The sequence below is a fragment of the Macaca nemestrina genome, chromosome 8, assembly GCF_043159975.1.
Source record: "Macaca nemestrina isolate mMacNem1 chromosome 8, mMacNem.hap1, whole genome shotgun sequence".
NCBI lineage: Eukaryota > Metazoa > Chordata > Mammalia > Primates > Cercopithecidae > Macaca > Macaca nemestrina.
In genome coordinates this window covers 87224079-87241549 of record NC_092132.1, presented here as the reverse complement: position 1 = coordinate 87241549, position 17471 = coordinate 87224079, and the positions used below count along the sequence as shown (strand labels likewise).

The 17471-nt window shown below is 38.7% G+C and overlaps 1 protein-coding gene across 2 annotated transcripts in view; it reads left to right on the top strand.

Annotated features, from left to right (window-relative positions):
• The window catches only part of LOC105482253 (family with sequence similarity 110 member B), a 152159-nt gene that overhangs the window by 57279 nt on the left and 77409 nt on the right, over positions 1-17471 (top strand). The window lies entirely within an intron of this gene.

Below are 17471 nucleotides of genomic sequence, written 5' to 3'. Positions count from 1 at the left end.
TGCTTCTGAATACCTTACTTCTCTCTGTTTGATCATTAACCTAATCACATACTCTAATTTTCCTAGAGTCAGTATTCAAAGGGAGTTTGGCTTTTACTTCCTTTTCCTTCCACTGTTTGACTGAAGAATTTTTGAAATAAAAAAACAAAACATAGGAATCATCTGTGAGGCTGGGCACTGGATAGGGAACACATCTGTTTCATGTAAGTATAAAATGCTGGCTTTACAAATATTCAATGTGGAGTTCTCACCACATAGTTGACTGAAATTTTCCATGTTTGCAGTGGAACTTGAAATGAAAATAGAACTATATAGCTTTGTTACCATGGGAAGGGATAACATTTAATTCCATCCTTTGTGACTCAACAAAGTTCTGATGCAATGCAATGACAGTAGAAACAGATCATAGAAAGCAGTATAGAGATGTTGAGATCCTGATGTTTTAAAAGTAAACCTATGTAGTAAATAGGCGACTAATTCAATAATTATTTCTTGATAACTTATTTATCAATAAATATTCAATAAATATTTATTGAACAGGGCACTGTTCTGCAGACTGGGAATATAGCAGGAAACAAAAAATGTTCTATCCTTGTGAGGCTTATATTTGAGTGAAAGGAAGCAGAGAATAAATAAATGTATAACGTATTTGTCATTCAGATGGTAAAAAGTACTACAGAGGAACACAAAGCAGGGATGGAGATAGATGTATATTGTGTATTGCAGGGGTGGGATACGGTAGCGATTTTAGAAAGCGTGGTAGGCAGAGTTCTAAGATGGCCCTTGCAATGGTTGGTTATAAGCCTGATAGAGTGTGGTGAGGGTGATGGGCTCTTACTGCTGTGATTAGGTTGCAGTATATAAAACTCTTACCAGCTGACTGCAGTAGAGAGTCTTGCTGGCCTTGCAGAAGTGAGATGCCATGTTTGAGAGAGTCTACAAGAGACCAGTAAGACAGCTACAGACATAGATTGCAAGGGATGGTGGCTTGGGCCAGGGGTTGACTGTCAGGTGGTGAGGAATGGTCAGGTTCTGGAAAGACTGATAACAGAAAGTATGAAATTTAATGACAACTTGACTGTGTGGTGTGATAGAAAGAGGAACAGAAATGCTGACTCCTGAGTTTCTGGCCAACACAGCAGGAAGAAAGATGCTGCCATTAACTGACAGAGAAGAGTGTGGTGGGGACAGGTTTAGGAGAGATCAGGAACTCAGTTTGAGATGCTGATGACATGCAATGGAGATGTGGAGTTGGCCATTGAATACACCAATACCTAGAGATGTGAATGAGGAAGTCATTAGCATATTTATGGTATCTAAAGCCATGAGGTCCCTAAGGCAGTCAATATAGATAGGCAAGAAAAATGTTTTAGACCAGAGTTTTGGTGCTCCAGTAAAATATTTTCAATTATTTTATCTCCATGATTTTAATGTTTCATTATTAACTTTTGTTCAATATTTGGTTCAACTTAAAATGTTTTTCTATTCCCTTCTAGAACTTCAGCTGACTTAAAAAATTTTTCTGTTTGTGTTTGGTATACTGTATTACTTACGTATTTAATGGAGAAGAAAAATCTTAGACAAACTTAAATTGAACGTAGGTTACTTGAGAAATGAATGATTCTCAAATTGGGAAGCCCCTGAACCAGCACAGGTTCAGAACTCCAGTGCTACCACGTGGTGGAAGATTTATGGACAGAAAAAAGAAAGTGGTGTACAGAAAACTGAAGTAAGGTGCAGAAACAACCAGATTAGTTACAGCTCAGTGTTTGCCTTATTTGAACTTGGCTTGTACAGGTGGCTGCCTTTGATTGGCCAAAACTCAGTGATTGACACCAGAGTAGATGACAGTCTATTTACACATCCAATTAGGTTACAGTTTACTATGAACTGAAAAACCTTTAGGCCAAACTTAAAATGCATAAGGAGGCAGCTATAGGCTAAATTTAATTTAATAATTAGATCTGAGGGGAGTGGAGGTGGGAAGATGGGTATGAAACCATAAGATATGACATCTCCTGATGGGAAGATTCTAGCACCAGCTAGAAACAGTCTACACCCATGGTAGCCTCCTTCCAGAGGGCAAATAGATATATACATCGAACATCTCCTTCCAATCCCAGATGAACAAAATCAAGCAGAGTATTTCTATACTTCTCCCTAGTCCTCAACTTCATTAGCAAAGAATCAGTGTGGTTTTTCAAAATGGAATTTATGGAAGACCCATGGCTAGCTGGGTGTAATTTGCTATATTTCTTCAGCTATAACTGTTTAAACAAATAGATACACAGAATTAGGAAGATAGACTGTCAATGAGGATAGACAGGCGATTGAGACTGCAAGAACAGAGCCTTTGAGAGTAGATGAGAGCACAGTCTCGGGAGCCCTTGGGAATCTACCTTTGCTGAGTGCACTGGGACCAGTATGTTTGCAGCTAGAGGCTTGTAAGAGTTGATGGCAGGAATGGGGAGAACTATGTCACTCTAAAGCAAAAGACCTCTACCGGTAGATCTACTTTTTTTTTTTTTTTTTTTTTTCCCCAAGACAGAGTCTTGCTTGTTGCCCCGGCTGGAGTGCAGTGGTGCAATCTTGGCTCACTGCAAGCTCTGCCTCCCGGGTTCATGCCATTCTCCTGCCTCACCCTCCCGAGTAGCTGGGACTACAGGTGCCCGCCACCATGCCCAGCTAATGTTTTGTATTTTTAGGAGAGATGGGGTTTCACTGTGTTAGCCAGGATGCTCTCGATCTCCTGACCTTGTCGTCCACCTGCCTCGGCCTCCCTGTAGATCTATTTTTTATGTAAGTAATCCCTGTAATTAATAAATTTCTTTTTTAGGCTAGTTACATCTTTACTCATGTATCTTAAAAGTTAACAGTTATTTCATAGCACTTTCTCAAGTCCTGTTTTCCTGCTTTTTTTTTTTTTTCACCTGATATTAGAGAAAGCTGTTTAGTTACTGAATTGCTTCAAATGATAAGTAATTCTCCACAGTGGTACCATTTTTTAAAGATCCATACAGATCATGATATAACATCTTTGGGAACTGAAATAATTATTCTTACCCTTGCTTGTTCCAAAAAGGACTGCAGCAGCAACTTTTGAGAGTTTGGGTTTTCAGTAGTTTATCTACTGTAATGAGGACATTAGCCCAGGGCAGCCAGCAGAGCTGACCTTGTCACCATGGCAAGTTAGCAGCGGGGTCAGAGAGCAGCGTGGTTTCACTGTGTACACTCTGAGTTTCAGTGCTAAAAGTCCAGAATAGCTCTCTACTTGACCTGCCATGGGCATTTGCTCAGATCTGACCAGCAGATGTTCAGTGTTGAGGATCTGGTTTTAGCAGACTGCGTTGGAATAGGTTTGAAAAGGTCTACTCTTCTTATACCTTGATACATCTTTTTCTGTCTTTTCTATTTATACCTTTTCGGTATTTAAGTAGATACCATTCCTGATCTACAGATTATATTTTAATTGATTTTCCTTAAACCTGTGGAAACAAAGTATTTTGAGTCATTTGAGAAAAATACAGCAAGCTTTTCTCTACTCCTCTTACTGTTTTGTATGTTTTTCAAAGCATGGCATTTTCAGTGCTCTTTTGAAGTTCAGTGAATCAATTGAGCTCTTACGTGACAGAAGTGACTTTTTTCTTCTAAGGTACACTGGCCTTGTTGAGAGCCAATCCTGGTCAAATGAAGCATCCTTTTATAAGTAGAACACTTTCTTTAGCCATCTGGAGTCACACATGGGACCCACTCTACTTCTAGCTGTGATCCGCATTGACACCTGTTAATACGCTCTGTTCAAGAAAGGATAAATACCCTCAAATCTCATGTTTCATGATAAAAATTAACAATTTGCAGAAACTGGAGAGAAACATTGACTGCATCAAAAGTTGTACAGTTGGAGACAAAGGGTTTCATATTTATGCCCTGAAGTTTCAGCTTCCATTATTTATTAGAGATGGGATTCCACAGGATCTTTTAGTCTAGCCTAGATCAGGGGTTGGCAAATTATTGCCTGTGTGCCAGATCCAACCCTCTGTCTGTTGTGTAAATAAAGTTTTATTGGCAGACAGCCATGATCATTTGTTTATGTGTTGACTATGGCTGGTTTCACTACAGTGGTGGAGTTGAGAGGTCATGAGAGACTGTCCTGCAAGGCATAAAGTATTTACTATTGGGTTCTTTATGAAAAAGTTCACTAATCCCTAGTTTAGTATATGTAACTTTTTTAAAAACTAAAAATTTTCAGTCACTAAATAATTTTGGAATAATTGATATTTTTAGCTTTGTCAGCATGAGTCCATCTAGAAGATGGTTTAAAATAAGTATAATTTAAATATTTGGCTTTCTAATGCCATTTCAATTTCTGCAGGTTGTTAAAATCTAATTTAAGAAGCGTAATGTAATTGTATAATAAAGTCAGACTACGAGAGAGCACTGACATTTTATATAAAACTATTAGGTTGCATTTTCATATAGCCTGATAACATTTAAAACTAAAATCTTCATGAAGGCATAATTCATGTATCTGCTAAGTGCTCCCTTATAAATTACCCAAGATGACGTGTTTATGGCCAAACATGAAGGTTGGATTTGCTTTGACTGAAATCGCATGAAAACTTAGTTTGTTCAGGTTCATGTGCGTGCATTTCTGTGAAAATTTCAGCGTTTCTTTCTGGTAGGTTAAATTGTCATACAGTGCATAGTTTATTTGAACTGATACTCAGTTTTTTGTAGGCTGTTGGTTGTTGATGTGTGTTCCAGTGTGGTTATGGTGGGTCCCCTTTCCCAGCATTTTCCATCCCACCCCTGCTGTAACAGCAGGATGTAGTCAAAGGGTCTGGAACCCTGCATGCATGTTCTCTCTGTCATTTCTTGCACTTTGGTGACTCAGGTGGGATGCAAGGCCGAAAATGAGGAGGCCCTGTGTTTTTAGTGGAAATGATCTGCCTTTCTTTCTGTCTAGAGCTGGTAAATGAGGGCAACACAGGAATGGCATTAAGTGCTGCAGAGTGCAATTACCGCTTGATTTGTTTACACCATGGCCAAGGGGTGAGGCCACTGCCATGACAGGACACTCAGCTGGGCTCCCTGGTCATGGGCTGTCTGGAGGGCTCTGCTTCCCTTTGCTGATCCTGCACTTGGTCACTGCCCACCTTGGTGAGAGCACTGGACAGACGAGCTCTCCAGGGTGACCTGGCTGGGTCCCCTCGAGCACACACTGTGGGCACAGATACAAAAGTGCTGGGCTTGTTGATGGAGTGCCTGAGAATTGTCAGACATGGACCTGCTCACACATGTGTGCACAAACACAGGGCACATTTAGGCAGCTGAGTACAATGTTTTTGGTAAGGCTGCCCTTCTGTATTTCCTAGCCATTGGGAAATTTGGCTATAGTTCATTTTCCTAAAGAATATGACTCAGTTTTTCTTGTTTTTTATACTGCCGTGAACCAACCTTAAGGATCCAAATTCTCTCAAACAGACTTTTTTAAATCAAGAATTCCCCTTTTCTCAGCCTCCACCCTTTTCTCTGTCACCATCTTAAGCCCCTAGGAAGGCCATGCAGTTCAGAAATAGTGATGTGGCTTCATGGTTCAAAGGCACCTCTTGGGGTCCGCTGCCAGCATGCTCCAGTTCCACCTCTTACCGGTTGGTAGTCCTGAGGAGTTTAGTTATCTCTCCATCAGTTTGCTCAACTGTAAAATGGTGACAGTAGTATCTGCTTCATGGAATGTTGCAAGGATTAAATGATTAATGCCTTTTGGCATGGGGCCAGGCACATGGAAGGTGCTCAGTAAAGGTTAGCTATTCCTGGGCTGTCGCTAGCTAAATGACTCACCTGGTGCTTGTGTTACTTTGCTTCCTCCTGCACTCCACAGGGGTGGCCTCCAACCTGCATTGCTTTGACTTGTCCTATTAGTGTCCCTGAGACCATTTTGCCCTGTGGGGCCATGGAGAGGGGATATTTTGTCATTGACATGTTATAGAATTGTCTGCATATGGCTTTATTACTGTTTTTTGCATTCTCTACAGACAGTACACATCCTTATTAGTTGCAGGGTGGTTGCTTTCACCTTCTCTCCTTTTGAAGCTATGAAATTGCTATAGTGACAGCTGTTATTATTTAAGAAGTAGCTGGATCTTAATGAAATTATTTAACTTAAAGTCATATAGTGAGGAAGGAACAGAACAGATAGTCAAACCCAAGACTGTTTTTAAAGACTTCTTTGACCTCAAAATTCTTAGCTGTGAGTTTAAGAATGAGAATGATATCGGAGATGAAAAGGAAAAAAAAAAAAGACAATGGTGAATACTACGGTCATATAAAATATATATTAATTTCCTCCTGAAAATGGCTTTATTACAAACGTGGGACAAATAAAAGAAAAATTGGTAAGATAAAAGCTGAAGAGGCAAAAATATTAGTTGAAAACATAAAGATGTCAAGTCAATGTTAACAGGGATTAACTTTAAAATAAGGCCTATGTATGAATAGGAAGAATTATTCTCATGTCCTTTTAAAATAATCTCAATATCAAGGCATAATATGACATTGGAATACATAAACTATAACCATCATAAATGCATGAGAGCTTGAGTCATTTTTTTCTTTAGATATACATGATATGCTACATATAAATAAGAGGTTGAAAGTTTCAGTGGAATTTAAAATAAAAATAATTTTATTAGGATGATCAAATCAGTAATAAAACCTTTTTTAAAACTTTATAGTAATACCGTATTTGTAATGTTTTGTACAATAGGGTTTTTTGAGGTAAAATTTACTGATCTTAAGTGTGCAGTTTGATAAATTCTGACAACTATATATACTCAGGTAATCACCCTAATAAACATATAGAATATTTTCATCATCCCAGCAAATTCTGTCTTGCCACTTAATCAGTTTTCCCTTTCCACCTCCAGAAGAAATCATTGTTCTGATTCTATAATCGTGAGTTAGTTGTATTAAAGTAAATGGAATCCTACAGTAAGTGCTCTTTGCACTGGTTCCTTTCATTTAGTAGGATGTCTTTGAGGTTCATCTCCAGTAGGATTGCTGCCTTTTATTGATGAATAATATCCATTTTCTGGCTATACCAGTATTTGTTTATCTGTTCTTCTGTGAATGGATATTTGAATTGTTTCCAATTGTGCACTTTGAATGAAGTTGCTGTAAATATTGCTGAATAAGTCTTTTTGTGGACAGGTGTTTTTATAGACCTTGGGTCATGCCCATGATTGGAACTGCTGGGTCATAGCATAAGGGTTTGGGTAACTATAAGAAACTGTCAAAGAAGCTTTCCCATTAGCAGTGTGTGGGAGTTCCAATTGTTTCACCTCATTGCCAACATTTAGTATTGTCTTTTTCTTTTTAGTTATTCGGGTGGCTACGGAATTGTATCTCATTATGTTTTTAATTTGCATTTCCCTGATAGCTACTGATACTGAGTACTTTTTCATATGCTTACAGATCATTTGTGTTTGTGAAATGTCTGTTCAAGTCTTTTGCCCCCTTTTTAAGTTTGATTGCTGTTCTTTTGTTACTGATTTGTAGGAGTTATTTTTTTTCTGGCTAAGTCATTTTTCAAGTTTATTTATTAGATATATTTTCTTTCATCTAGTTTTTTCCTTTTTATTTTCTTCAGTGTTATTTGATGAGCAGACATTTCATTTTTGTTAAAGAGCAATTTATAAATTCTTTCAAAACAGTTGATGTTTTTGCAGCTCTACCAAATTTGTACCTACTTTAAGTTTGCAAAAATAGTCTCCTGTTTGTTCTAGAGGCTCTGTAGTTTTAATTTTTAACTTTTAGATCTGTGATCTACCTCAGATTGATATTTTTGGTGTGAGGTAAGGGTCAGCATTTACTAATTTTTTAAATGTATATCCAATTCCTTCATGATCATTTTTTGAAAATACTTTAAATTTTTCATTGTATTATCTGAGTGCCTTTGTTAAAAATTGATTGTGTAATATATATGTGGATGTATTTATAGTCTGTTTCTTATCTTTTATTGATATGTTTGTTCTTATTAACACTGAAGTGTTGGGATTACAGTGTCTTTATGGAACAATTGAGCTGTCTTTCTGGGGGAGGAGGATACTTTCTTATCAGTAGGAACACAGACAACCTGCCCATCTAGATTCCTCACCATGGCTCACATTTCCACAAAATGTGAAGCATCACTAATGCATGATTCTGACATTGAATTTTGTAGGTGGAATGTGTTATGCAGTTGGATGACTTCAGTTTGTTCAGATATGAAAAATTTGGTGCAGTACATTTCATTTCACTGCAATTTAGGTCAGGGAATAATGCTGAAAGGAAATATGTGTGAAGGCATGAGTGAGCACAGACTACAGAGTGGCCCAAAACTAATAAATCAGAAAGGAAGATAGATTAACTGAAATTCCGATTAATCTCACACAACCGAGACCAATTAGACCAACCAATACTTTAAGTAATAGTGCTTTCGTATTGCTTTTTCTTGGTTGCCAATGGAGTATTTTTTTTCCTCCCTAACGTCTTCCCCAGCAGCACATAGCATACAGTATATTTTGGGAAAAGGGAAATTATTTTGCAAAAAGTAAAATGACAGGAAAGAAATTCTCTATAAATTTCATTTCTGAAAATGAGGAAATTTTAAGGAAAGAGACAGTTACAAAATCAAAAAAGATCTTTCTTCTCTGTCCCGCTCTCTCAACCTATCCCAAGCTGGGATTTGAGAAAGGAAACCCTTGCCCACCAGTTCAGGGCCCTGGCTCTGTCACGTAGGGCCTCTCAAGGATGAGAGCTCAAGTGTTAGTCCTCATCAGCGAGACCACCCACGACTAATGGAAGAGCAAGGCCTGTGTGATTTTCTGCTTTCTTTACCCGGAGAAGCCAGGATCCACTCTGTTCTGTGTGGATGAGCTGCACCCATTGAGGGCAAATAAAATTATTTATTTGAGGGCAAATAAAATTAACTGAGAGCACCCCTTCCCCCAACACACAGCATAATGTTCTCAGTATAACAGAACACCAGCTACCATCTTTCTAAAGCCTGGCATTGATTTATATCACATGTTCAAATTGTTTTTAATTCAACGACTATAGAAATAAATGTGAAGATCTTCATTTATATAGAAATAAATGAGAAGATGGTTAAAATTATAAAAGCTTCTTTAGTCTGTAAAACATTGAAAATGCCATCAAGCCATCAGGTGGACAGTTCCTGTTGCTGCTCTCTAGAGCCCTGGAAGGGTTTTCTGCTCATCTGTCAAATACTTTGTGCCATTTATTCCTATTACAGAATATTTCTGTGGCATTACTTTAAAAGCCTTCTATATAATTGACTATGCAAACCAGTTGTGTAGGCTTGACTCAGACTTTATGATAAAAAACATTCATCATATGCTATCCCCTGTAAGAGGAATTTAAACTCTCCCCTTCATTAGAAGGCCTGCCTGCAGTGGAATTAAAATAGCTTCTCCTGAATGGGAGCACAGACTTGGTACAGATCATGAGCAGTCATTCAAGAGGAATGTAATCAAATACTTGAAATTTAAATTAGCTTGTAATCTGACTTTGAAAATAAAGTACAAGAGAGACCCAAGAAAGTTTCCTGAAGGTGAATTAATGTCCTTCACACCACTTCCTGTTTCAGAGCTAATAGCATACACATGATAAAAGTATTATAGCAGTGAAACTTATCTTTCCCATGTGCTCCTTCTCCCAGGTCACTGATACTGTGCTTAGAAAAGGTGGCCTACATAGAGAGAACCCACATCTGCAAAAGCAGCTTTCAGACATCACCAGGGATTTACAAACTCTTTCAGCAATGTTTGGAGGAATAACTTCTTTTTATTGGGTCCATAAAGCATAAATTGTTAACCCAAGAAAGAGAAAGAACCTTAAATAAGTGACACAGATTTTCTTCTTTATTTAGAAACTATTCTGATGTTCATATTTTTAAAGGATTCTTTCTCTTCGAATATCTTTTCCTCATTCTTGAAGGACACGATACTTTTTTTTCTGTTAAAATCACCCAGTGGTAAATGCTGCAGCAGACTGACACTTCTGAAATGAAAAAGGTCCCATCGTTATTGCGGCTGCCTTTAGCAAAATTATATAATGAAAAGTCATTTCTTTGCTATAAAATATAATGAAAAATCATTTCTTTGCTATAAAAGAAGACCATGGAAAAGCATCTCTGCATATATTATTGTATGTAAATTAGGAACAGGAGAAATATAGGGAATCTAGATACAGAGAAATCATCACTGTTTATGAACAGCGTAACATTTCTAAAAAGAGATTGGGGTGATTATTTTCAGTAGAAGAAAAGTCTTAGCTTTACAGATAATTACACTCTTAATAGTATAGATGGAATAGAGCTCAGTTTGCTTCAAGGCAGATTTCTGTTAAACAGACTCCATTTGCACATTAATTTCTATTGTGGAAGTTAAAAAATTGGTCCCTAGATATAATAAAACTACCTTTAAAATACACACATATAAATGGAAATATCTTTCTGACAAACCCATTGAACCATTATCTGTTAATGGTACTGAGCTATGATTCACAGATATTTTGAACTGTGGAAGTAAGAATATAGCCAGGAGAGGCAGACACACTGAAATATGATTGCTTTGCTTTACCTCATTTTAAACTCGATTCCCACTGTAGTGGTAACAATCCATAAAATTTCAGAAACTTGCCAAGGTTCATGTCAATCTTGAATCATGCTAATGTTTCTAACTTTATATCCAAAGAAATTATTTTCCATTTTCCCCATCACTTAAACTTACTGGCTGCTTTCCAGACATTTGAATCTGGCCATATCTCCCAAGTATATAAGAATATCCTTACATAAAATGAGAGAATTGTCCAAATAACTAAGGAATGAAATATCTAGGCCTTCCTTAGCAATGAGGACTTGTACCAGCGCCAACAGAGGCTTTCCCTAATGTCTAATAATAATCAGCAAATTGGCTGACAATTCTGAGCTGAACTTTTGGGGCCCAGCCTAATGGTTTGACTGATGGTTGGGAATGGTTAGCACATCAAAATCCTGTTTGCTGAGACTGCTACTTACTAGCTGGTTAACAAGGCTGAGCTGCACCATGTAGACGGGCAGTAGGCCAGATCTGATGACCACAGCACGAAGCACAAGAATCTCTTAAGACCGAGACTTTAGAGGGGCCACTCATGAAAAATTTACCCCCTCCAGTTTTTACCTTTTCCTTGGGTGGAAGTGGGAAAAAAATACCAAGTTTTTATTAACAATTTATATTCAGTGTTAGTAATGACATGGTAGAAAAATTAAACAATTCAGACAGGTTGACTATCTCTGCCATGCAGAGATAAAAACTATTGATGCTGTAGCATTTGCCTCAGACCTTTCCTATGTGTATACTCAAAGAGATATTACAGCATATGTTTATACATACAGAGACTTTAACAAAACTGGAGTCCTCATACATCCATTATTTGAAATGCTTGAAACAAGAAGTGTTTTGAATTTCAGATTTTTTCCGATTTTGTAATATTTTCTGAGAACATACTGCTTGAGCATCCCTAATCTAAAAACCCAAAATCTGAAATATTTCAGTAAGTATATCAATTGAGCATCATGTTGGTGCTCAAAGAGTTTTTGATTTGGGAGCATTTTGGAACCTTCATGTTCTACTTGTACACATTGATTTATAACTTACCTAATATTCAGCTATATTTTTATTTGGTAAATATTTTCTTATAATAGGACTTTTTAATAACTTCACAATGTTCTATTAATTTTATTTTTATGCTGTCATTTATTTAACTAATTTGCTATTGTCAAATGGTAAGATTGTTAATTTGTTTTTGCCCTATAAAGGTATATTAGTCTGTGCTTGCATTGCTATAAAGAAATGCCTGAGATTGGGTAGTTTATAAAGAAAAGAGGTTTAATTGGCTCATGGTTCTGCAGGCTGTACAGGAAGGATGGTTGGGGAAACCTCAGGAAACTTTCAATCATGGCAGAAGGCAAAGGGAAGCAGACACATCTTATATGGCTGGTGCAGGAGGAAGAGAGATGGGGAAGGGACCACACATTTTTAAACAACCAGATCTTGTGAGAACTCACTCACTATACAGTATCAAGGGAGATGGTACTGAACCATTCATGCAAATTGCACCCCCATGATCAAATCACCTCCCATCAGGCCTCACCTCCAACACTGGGGATTACAGTTTGACATGAGATATGGGTGGAGACACAGACCTAAACCATATCAAAAGGATACCATGGTAAATGCCTTTCTCTAATATTTTTGTACATATCGTCAATTATTTCATTTTTGGGGCATGTGATCCCAACTATTTCCTTAGAATTATATTTCCAAAATGAAATGGCCAGGGGTAAAGGTATACACATTTTTTTAAATTTCAAAAGTTGTTCCAAGTTGCCTCATGAAAAAAGTTGTGCTTAGTTACGTTCCAGAATTTCTAGATGTTATTAACACAAATTCTTAACAGTATTAACAGTTTTCATCTGGGTTGTGCTCGGGGCATGAGGGTTATGTATTTATACTATATACATCTTTTTCGAGGAGGGTGTCAGTTTTTCTAGTATTATCTATCATTTGGCCTGGATGTTTTAGTTTTGCCATCATCCAAGTGGGGAGAATTTAGATGATGTTTACTAAGTGTTAGGCACTCCCTAAATGCTTTATGTATGCATTAACTCATTTAGTTAATCCACACAACGTCCTCCTCCAAATGTTCCAGATGAGAACATTGAAGCATAGAAAAGTTAAGTAGTTTACAAAAGGTTACCAGCTAGAAAGTAGCTGGATTGTGATAAAACGCAATAAATGGCAAAGGAGAGACATATATGGCGGTATTTTTCTAGGAAGATAATTTCTCCCTAGGAATGTCATTTAAGATATAACCCCCGAAGTTTTTGTATGACTCTTATCAAGACTGCTATCCTTTAGCCTCTACTAATTTTAAAAGTTTCAGAAAGACCCTAGATGAGATTCATAGCAAATGATGTTCTTTACTTACATATTTGTTTGGATAAAAGTCTAATCTTTCAAAGTGACTAGTGTTGAAATTTAATTATGAACATTGATGGCATGCATACTTGAAATTCTTTCATGAATCTTTTTTTAAAAACAGCAGCATGCTTTACCCGTGCAAGGTTATATGCCTTGATTTTGGACAGTAAGTGCAGAGATGCATTAAAGAGCTGGTGATGGGGCTGAATGGGACTACTTCAAATTATCAGAACCTGCACATCACTGAAATGGTGGACATTTCGCTTTAGAAGACAAAACTGAAATTTAGGGTATTTGCCCATGTATTGTAATTTAAAATTTTATAGGAATTATTCCATGGTCCATATAGAAGGAATTCCAGGTCCTTTAGGTGGTACAGAGATGAATAATGAGGTAAACACTTTCATAACCTAGAGGATGCCTGTTAACATCCAAAACCATGGTATGATCTGAGAACAGAAGAGAAGCTAAAGTCTTAGGATGACTTCTGCAACAGAATTCATAGCTCTCATTAAACAATAATATCTGTTTATGATTTTAATACCTAATTATTAATAGGTTGTAATATGTAATTATTATGGCTTTATTATATATTAGATTAATCCTATCCAGTTACTATGCCCATGGGATAATTATAAATAATTTTTGTGTGTAGGAATGAATTGAGTGTTAGGAATGAATTGAGTCTGGAGTCGCTGAGCAAGTCCTGTAGCCCCCCTGGCATTTCCATATCTCTAAGTGAGAAGATAAGAATACCTACCCAACAGCATTTTGGGGATTCTCAAAGCAGATACTATATGTGACGTTTCCTTTGCAATTTTAAAGCCCTGTTCAGGTTTAGTCATTGGCATTGTTGAATCTGTCTCCTTCGCTGGTTTGGAAGGTCCTTCCTTGCCCTCCTCATCCTAACACAATATTTGGCAAATGATAGGAGTAAATAAGTATGAGTTAAACGTCATTATGAGGACAGGGAGGAGGAGCCCTGATGACAAGAAACTGTATGAGAACCAAGTTCCCGCTCCAGTGTGAGTCCTAGTAACCTCTTTAATTCATACCCCTTCCCGAGCCTCGTAGTACCCTGCCCCCTTCACCAGTACTATAAAAAGCCGATCATTTGAGGAAGAAGAAAAACTAGGCTTTGAGAAGACACTTCAGGATGCACAATTGGCTTCTAAACCGAGCCCTGCAGAGAAGACTCAAGCGGTCTGCTCAGGGCTTTTGTACCCGGCAAGGTCATTGTCCAACATCATTGTCCCTCTCAGCGGGCAACCTCTCTGAGAACTCACACTTGGTATTCGGGGCTGATGCACAGGTACTGGGGAGCCACTGAGGACCTCTTCAGACAGTGAGGCTGCCTCATGGCACAGGGATGCCAAGTGTCTGTGGGGGAGCTGGGGCCAGGGCTGCTGCCCATGGCCTTTGGAGCAGCAGGAGTGACTTCTAGCAGCCAGTTTCAGTCTGCCCCAGGCCAACCAGGCCACAGCTGAATAAGTGCCTGGTACGCCACACTCTTCACAAAAAAAGAAAGATTGCTGTTTGAGTGTCAGAAACAGAAAAGGAAGGGGCACCAGCTGCCTGGACTCTTGCCCACCAGTTGTCTTGCTCCTGGTAGCCAGAAGGAGACTTTCACAGCCTGGGTATTCTTTTCTTTTCCTCAATGTGGGGTGATCCTGGTGGCTCCCTGGACCCGGCTCACATTGACTGGGGAGCGGATTTTTGGTTTCTGTGCCCAGCTCTGCCTGCAGTGACTTCATGTTGTGGCTTGAGGTCCCCTGATAGAAATGCTGCTCAGCACTCAACCCTCCAAGCTGCCCTCCACTCCTTATGTGGGCTGGGGCCCAAGGCTTCTGCTGGACCACGGCTCAAATGCTGGTCCTTTAACATCAGAGGCAATAGCCCCACGTGCAGCCAGGCCTCCTTCTCAGGCCCTGGTGCAGTTCATCAGAGCAGAAACAGCTCTCCAGGACCCCTCGCATTAAGATAGTGTTTGACCAGCAGCTGAAACCGAGATACTTCCTGCCGGAATATTACGATCTCTCTAAAGTTATCCCGGAGCCCTGGCTTTCAACAGAATCATTTTTTATACATGAACCCTAACTTTTTTCCAAGGTGAAAAAAACTGTAACAGTTGTAACAATTCTATATGAAAATTCTGGAAACACAGCCTCATTTTCAGTCTCCAGGGTTAGAGAATGAGAACAGAACTTGAGGAAATCCATGCAGTGAGGCAGAAGGTTTCTGTAGTGCCTGCTCCTCCTCGTCAGTACAGCAAATGTAAAATGTACACGTCCGCATTCTCTGAGCCAGGAAGAGGAGATGAGGGTTTCGACTTGGAAGATAATGGGAATCTACAAAGATCCAGAAGGAGAGAAGCGGTGGTCAGACCCTCAGGGAGCTTGAGCCAAACAAACCCTTTCCTCCTCTAGTGTGTGTGGTTGTGTCTCCTCCTTCCTCCTCCGTCCACTGCCCCCGGCCAGCTTCTCCACGACCTTCACAGCTCTTGAAGGTCTTTCCCCATGCTCCTGCTGAGGAAGCCGGCAAACCTGCTTCATCCTTAGCCAGATCCTCCATCCCTGTCATGTGAGCATCCTGTGCTGAGCTGCAGTTTACCTGATCTTTATTGCTTGTTTGTTAATCACTTAATGAGCACTCCCACATTACAACAGAAGCTCCTTTAGGAATCAGAATGCTGTTATTCCCTACAGTATTTCCAGGGTCCAGCACAAGTCCTTACACATAGTAAGGGCCTAACATGATTCACTGAGCAAACAAACGATTTTTCAGAATCAAAAGTGTGTTGACTGAAGTTCAAAGACAAGAGGGCTCATTCCAGAGGCTGTATACATAGGCCCCCCCTTAGCCAAGTGGCAATAAGAAAGATTCCCAATGAACTGTTACTCAGCTCTAAAACAAATACTGGGTCTGAACATGTTGAAAGATAAGACCCAAGAAAGGACAGTAGCTTTCTTCTTTTAGAAAGTGTCTGTTTAATGTCTTCTACTAAACAGGCATGAAACAAATTAATTAAACAGCTTTTTCAGTGCCTATTTTGAGCTAGCAGTCTGTTAAATGAAGAGGAAGGCAGAAGCTGTTAGATGTTTCCTAGAGAAATGCCTGGAAGTGTTACTAGCCTGTATCCTGGCAGCCTGCAGGGAGCTGTGCCTTAGGCCAAATCTCTGAAGCCAATTCCTCTTGGAGTTTTTACCTCCTGATGATGGTGATTGCACTCTGATAATTCAGGAGGAAGATGCTTCAAGGTAGCACACACAGCTCTCACTTTCTTTAGCCAGTTATCTCCACATTTTTCCAGGGTTTGTGTATGTGTTTGCATTCCAGCACAGGTTTTCACTCTTGAATTTATGGACCATGAGTTTCTGTGCTTTCCCTTGAGGTTTATGGTCCATGTCATTCCTTTCACTGGTTTATTTCCCAACAGTTTGTGGTAGACAGAGATTGGAGGATGAAGTGCCCCTTCGCCAGTAGTCCTGTTTCTTGGCTACTAATTAATCCCTGGGAAGATTTGGTTCCTCAGAGCAAATCATAATGCCTCTTCAGCGTGTCAGCTTTTTGGTTTTTAGCTAAAAAAAAAAAAAAAAAAAAAACTACAGAAATGGGAAGTTTGCATTTTATCTTTGGATTGGAATTTGACTGGTAGAATATACCCACTTGTAGGGAATATAAAAAAAACCGTTGAACATTTACAAATTTGATTAGATCGGCTCAGGACTGCTAATTCTGTAGAACATATTGACAAAAAAGAAATTAAGGGAAAAGAAGTAGATAAACAACTCTCAGAACTGAGAGTTGCATTTGACTGGCTGACTTCTCTTCCTTTTCAACATAAATTTGTCATTTTAAATTTAATCCAACTCCTTCTAATTAAAACTTTTCCCAATTTATATTCCATAGAAAACATTTTTGAAATTTATATCATTAAAAAAAAATTAGAAGCCCTTAATTTCCTGAAAAATTAGTTTTAAGATAGGTTTGTATAGAATCAAGTGAAAGTAGTGACTCTTATATATCTAAAAAGAAGTAGGTGAAATAATTTGCCTCATAACAGTGAATACCAATAATGGTTCTGTGTGATTAATCAACCCTACCATTAGCTTCTTGGCCTTCATGACTTCTGAGTGGTATTTCTGACAGAACTGTACGATGGAGGCGTGTTGAGGTACTCTTTTGAGTGCTGTGATGCTGGAAAGAAAGGGAGACAATATGGAGTGGTTGAGATCACTACTGCTCATAAGAGCTTAATATAGAACCCAGAATCCACCCTGTGCCAGGCCCCGTGCTAAGCACTTACAGCTCATTGACAGTAACTCTTCAAGGTGGCTCCTATCATTGTCTTAGACAAAGAAATGCAGTTATTTGCCCAGGGTCATAGAGCTAGGTAGTGGCAGATCCAGAACTTTAACTGAGGCAGTCTGACTGTGAGAACGTGTC